Genomic DNA, 5,938 nt, shown 5'->3' with positions numbered 1-5,938 from the left:
TTCTTCTATTTTGCCTCGTATGGCAAGAAAATAAAGTTGTATTGAAGACACCTGAGTTTCATTTATGATAAACTCATATAAAATATAATTGCATCAATAACACTAAGAGTTGGAGTCTATAAGCATTTCATGAACTTAAGTACAACTCATGCTTCATTAAAGAGTAGATAAACTTTAGTTAAGTAAGTGGAACTTTAAATTACTTCACGTGGAGCTTTAATTGCTCTATGCTAGTTACAATCTTTAGGATTGACTAATTGGACACGAATTCTTGGATTTAGGGGATTGTTTTGTGTAATTTTCAACTACAACTTATGTTTTCAAATTTTTAGGTCATAATTTAGATAGTAGGTGTTATATTATGGATCAACACTAGAGTTTCTATCCAGTTCACCACAACTACTATTTGAAGGCTATAGTTGTCATCTATGTTGTATCGCAATAAGATTGTTGAAATTTTAGTTAAAGTGCATATTTTACTTCTTAGGAGTAAAAAATTTGTTTCTTTGCATAATATGAATTTAGTTGGAGAGTTATTACATATGAATGGAGAATAAAAATTTCTTTAAAATAATAAACAGACCCAAGCTCGTTGTTGTTGTGATCTACTTGTGATTTTGCAAAAAGCTTAACTAATATGAAATATCAAGGTAAATCAAGAATATATCCTACCCATCATTCAAGATGACAATAAAATGGAGTTCAATTGAACTCACTTTTAGTTTCGTGTTTGAAAGGTTCAAGATGAAGCATAATTTCAATCACTCTACCAAGATTACAAATTTAGGGTTGGCTAATTGGACATCAATTCTCTAACTTTACGTTATAATTTAGGTGGTAACCATTATAATATTAATGAGCATAAGAGTTACAATTCTTTCATGGACCATATGTGTTATAGTTAAAAGAATATATATATATATATTATGTATGTCAAGGTCTGGATAAAGCACAAAGTAGCAAGGAACACCATTGTCGACTCTAGAACCACCCACAACTCATTATCGAGACCAATGCAAAATATTTTAACATCCTTCAGCATCGAGATACAGGAAAGATGAACGCCGTCAAATTGGAAGCTTTACCTGTTTTAAGAGTCACAATGAGAACTCTAATCAAGCTGGAGCCTTGGACTAGGCAAATCATTTTGTGATAGTTGAAATGGATGACTTCGACGTCATGTTATGGATGAACGTCCTACTGGAACACAAAGTCATTTACATGTCCCTAGCAAAATGCCTAGTTGTAATGGAGTCTAATTCGACGATCATTCAGAAAAACATCCATCAACCAAGAGGGGTGAAAATGATGTCGATACTACAGTTGAGAAAGAATCTTAGCCACGATGAATCTACGTTGGCTGCTATTGTTGTAATTGAAAGGGGAGCTTGAGTGAGCAAACCTCAATAGAAACCTTGTTGCCACTCCATGAACACCACAACGCAAAACAAGAAGGTCAGATAATGGATTTATCCCCACCAGGAGAGATAAATCACAAGATTAGTTTTATGTTGCAGTCGAGATCACCTGCCACAAACAAATGTCATGCAGTTGAGCTTGAGCTAGCTAAGTTCTATGAAAAGCTAAATGACTTGTTAACAGTCAAGTTTATTAGACCCGTAGAGGCTCTTGTCAATGATCACTCAAATGCTGGGCAAAGACACCAAGCCAATGTCTCTATTGTAGAAGGAAGAAAAAAAACAAGTCACTGAAGAAATACATGTTCACACAGAAATACCAGACGGATGAAGAGAAGGGTCAGTCGGAAGCGTCAACAACAACAATTTCAAGAAAAATAGAGAGTTTATATAAGTTAACGTCATATCAAATTCGAGTTCAAAGCAACAAGAACCAAAGACTAGTGCAAAAATACTATGGACTAGTCAAAGTTATCCACAAGATTGTGAAGACCTCATATAGGATCAAATTGCTCTTATGGATGCGGACTAACCTTGTTGTCCACGTCAGTAACTTGAAACGTTATTATTCTGACCAAGAAGACATCAAGCAGAAGCAGGTGATATGACGTCATGCAAAGAAGAAAGATTTTCATGCGAAGAAAGTAGGGAAGACACCAATAGAGAAGACATGAAGAGTCAACGAACTGAGAAGTGATTTTCAACAGCTCCTAGTAGATTGGAAGAGACTCCTCATTCTGAGATCAGCTGGAAGCGCATCGAGAGACCTAAAGTCAGCCTCGTCCTACAATGCTGAGTATATGAAGAGTTGGTTGATATAGATATCAATAAATTGTGTGGGGACAGATGTCACGGTCATGATTGCCCATGGCGTGTTGTCTATGGCTGCATGTCTTAGCAATTTTTGTAAATAAATTTTTGTCCAAGGTGGCATGCTCATTCCAAACCCCTTTTACTTGCTTTCATGTTAGATAGGTCTTTACCATTATTGTTGTGCCACTAGGGTGTATGACTAGTCATCAAAATCATATCTACACCCTCCCGGACTAAAATTTCCCAAAATGTATTATAGGAGAATGTGACTAGTTTCTTCCAAACGTGACTCCATTATTGTTGTGCCACTAGGGTGTATGACTAGTCATCAAAATCATATCTACACCCTCCCGGACTAAAATTTCCCAAAATGTATTATAGGAGAATGTGACTAGTTTCTTCCAAACGTGACTCCATTATTGTTGTGCCACTAGGGTGTATGACTAGTCATCAAAATCATATCTACACCCTCCCGGACTAAAATTTCCCAAAATGTATTATAGGAGAATGTGACTAGTTTCTTCCAAACGTGACTCCATTATTGTTGTGCCACTAGGGTGTATGACTAGTCATCAAAATCATATCTACACCCTCCCGGACTAAAATTTCCCAAAATGTATTATAGGAGAATGTGACTAGTTTCTTCCAAACGTGACTCCATTATTGTTGTGCCACTAGGGTGTATGACTAGTCATCAAAATCATATCTACACCCTCCCGGACTAAAATTTCCCAAAATGTATTATAGGAGAATGTGACTAGTTTCTTCCAAACGTGACTCNTCACGGTCATGATTGCCCATGGCGTGTTGTCTATGGCTGCATGTCTTAGCAATTTTTGTAAATAAATTTTTGTCCAAGGTGGCATGCTCATTCCAAACCCCTTTTACTTGCTTTCATGTTAGATAGGTCTTTACCATTATTGTTGTGCCACTAGGGTGTATGACTAGTCATCAAAATCATATCTACACCCTCCCGGACTAAAATTTCCCAAAATGTATTATAGGAGAATGTGACTAGTTTCTTCCAAACGTGACTCCATTATTGTTGTGCCACTAGGGTGTATGACTAGTCATCAAAATCATATCTACACCCTCCCGGACTAAAATTTCTCAAAATGTATTATAGAAGAATGTGACTAGTTTCTTCCAAACGTGACTCGAGCATACACTGCTGTTGTCCATGCAGTCTGAATTTTGCACAGTTGACTTGTCTCAAAATGTATTATAGGAGAATGTGACTAGTTTCTTCCAAACGTGACTCGAGCATACACTGCTGTTTCCATGCAGTCTGAATTGATTATCTCACTGCTGAAAGAATCTCAAGTCCTCATGAAATGATTGGAAGAGAATCTTCTATTCTTCTTCTTCTTCTTTGAGCATTTCGAAAATTGAACAAATTGATATAATTGTTGGGAGCATTTCGAAAATTGATATAATTGTTGGGAGCATTTCGAAAATTGAACTCAAAACCTCTCGCACCCGAAGCGAGAATCATACCACTAGACCAAATGCCCTTGTAATGAATCTATCATTTTTAGTTGCTAGTCCATATGTTTTATGCGCCTCTATATTTAAAATTTATCCACATGTTTTTGTGCTTTAGAACCTACCTTGTAGGTTTGAGATTATGAATGACTCCGCTCAAATTAGTTTGGTTGAAGCTGCATTGCCACTAAAGCATATGTGCATTCCTTTGGGATTTACTTCATGACTCCGCTCAAATTAGTTTGGTTGAAGCTGCATTGCCACTAAAGCATATGTGCATTCCTTTGGGATTTACTTCGTCCCTTTCACAATTTTACTACGTTGAAATGCTAACCATTTATCAATATTTATAATGCTACCCCTAATGGAGATGCATGGTAACAATACCCGTACCTCGGTATTTTAACTTATGTTATTTTAATGTGTATTTATTTACTTCGTAAATATCTTTAATTCTACAATCTCTTTAAAGGGGCATTCTGAGAATTGAACTCGAGACCTCTCGCACCCAAAGCGAGAATCATACCACTAGACCAAATGCCCTTGTTATGCACTTTGAAACGTATGTATGAATTCTTGAGCCTAGGTATTAACGTCGTATTTTGTTGTATTGCAGGAAACATATGAAGTCCTCGATGAGAATATGTCGTTTAGAACAAAACAAGAACATAATAAGAACAGAGAGCTTTCTTCTTCTTCTTTTTTTTTTTCTTTGTTTCCCAAAATGGTAAGTATAAAGTCTTGGGATGTAAATAAAGACTTTTTACTATTGGTTGCTCAACAATTGGTGTACAAAAGTTAAGAAGTATGTTTGATAATAGGAACAAAAGGTTTATATTAATATGAAGTCCTTCGATAAGTAAAAAATTTAGACATACGGGCATTACAAGAATTGAACTCAAAACCTCTTGCACCCTAAGTGAGAATCATACCACCAAAACAAATATTTTTAGCTTCTATTCAAATATATTTTTCTCCGAGTGGTTGGACGGCTATAAAATGAAAAGTTGAATTGTTATAATATACCAGGGTTATCAAATAAATCAACAACCCAACAAAGGAAACAAACTAATCAATTTGGGTTGGATTGATTCGGTTCAGTACATCAGTTTGTTTGATTTAATTCTTCCATTTTGCCTCATATGACAAGAAAATAAAGTTGTATTGAATGCACCTTAGTTTCATTTATGAAAGACTCATATGAAACATACTGGCAATAATAGTACTAAGAGTTAGAGTCTATAAGCATTTCATGAACTTAAGTGCAACTCATGCTTCTTTAAGCTGAATATACTTTAGTTAAGTAACGGGAACTTTAAATTACTTCATGTGGAGCTTCAATTACTCTATGCTAGTTACAATCTTTAGGATTGACTACTTGGACACGATTTCATGGATTTAATGAAATTTTTGTGTAATTATCAATTACAACTTATGTTTTCAAATTTTTAGGTCATAATTTAGGTAGTTTTCAAAGTACATTATCTAATATAATGAATTTATCTCCGAAAAACAACTTTAAATTTCCTACTGATCTTGCTGAGACAACTTCTTCTATTCCAACCCTGAGTGTTATCTCGCCTTCTGCAAACACTCTCCAGGAACTAGTTTCTTGAAAAAACAGAACAAATATGATTAGTGGCCCCTGAATCCAGTATCCAGGTTAAGTGATCATACTCTACTAAACGTATTTCTACAACTAGTAAATCATATTTACCTTGTTGTGCCTTTTCGGCTTTATTCTCTGCAAGGTAATTTGGGCAGTGACTTTTCTTGTGCCCGTTTTTATTGCAATAGAAACATTTTCCATTATCTGCATTTTGAACCTTAAGTTTGTGGTCAGTAGGAATCTTATCTTTCCCCTTACCCTTTTTATAAAATGCAACCCAAACTATTCGGTTTACATTTCAGCAGGGGTCTAGGGGACATTCCGTAGTTAAAACAAACCTCAAATTTGTTGGGTTTTATGTCCTAAAACTCATAGTTTGTAAACAAAAACATATTCTATTTTCAATAAAGTTATTATTGTTGTTTATTCAGTAAAGATTGTTATTGAATAAAGTGAACTTTACGATCATTAATCTAAATCCAATAAACTAAGAACACTCTGGCTATAGTATGATTACTTGAACTATATGTAGAGACATAAGAGTGGATCAAGTTCAAGTATATAGTCAAAATGATCTATAGTATAAGGATAAGGCTGAGTACCTTATTCTGGG

General features: G+C 35.2%; 1 non-coding gene across 1 annotated transcript; it reads right to left on the bottom strand.

Annotated features, from left to right (window-relative positions):
• Nucleotides 1-4,187: 4,187 nt before the first annotated feature.
• TRNAP-UGG lies at nt 4,188-4,259 on the bottom strand. Its single transcript has one exon. It is a non-coding gene; the product is annotated as a tRNA-Pro (tRNA).
• Nucleotides 4,260-5,938: the final 1,679 nt, after the last annotated feature.

Source organism: Cucurbita pepo, chromosome LG03 (assembly GCF_002806865.2).
Source record: "Cucurbita pepo subsp. pepo cultivar mu-cu-16 chromosome LG03, ASM280686v2, whole genome shotgun sequence".
Lineage (NCBI taxonomy): Eukaryota > Viridiplantae > Streptophyta > Magnoliopsida > Cucurbitales > Cucurbitaceae > Cucurbita > Cucurbita pepo.
Note: the sequence above shows the minus strand (reverse complement) of the source record. Positions and strands in the feature narration are given on the sequence as shown.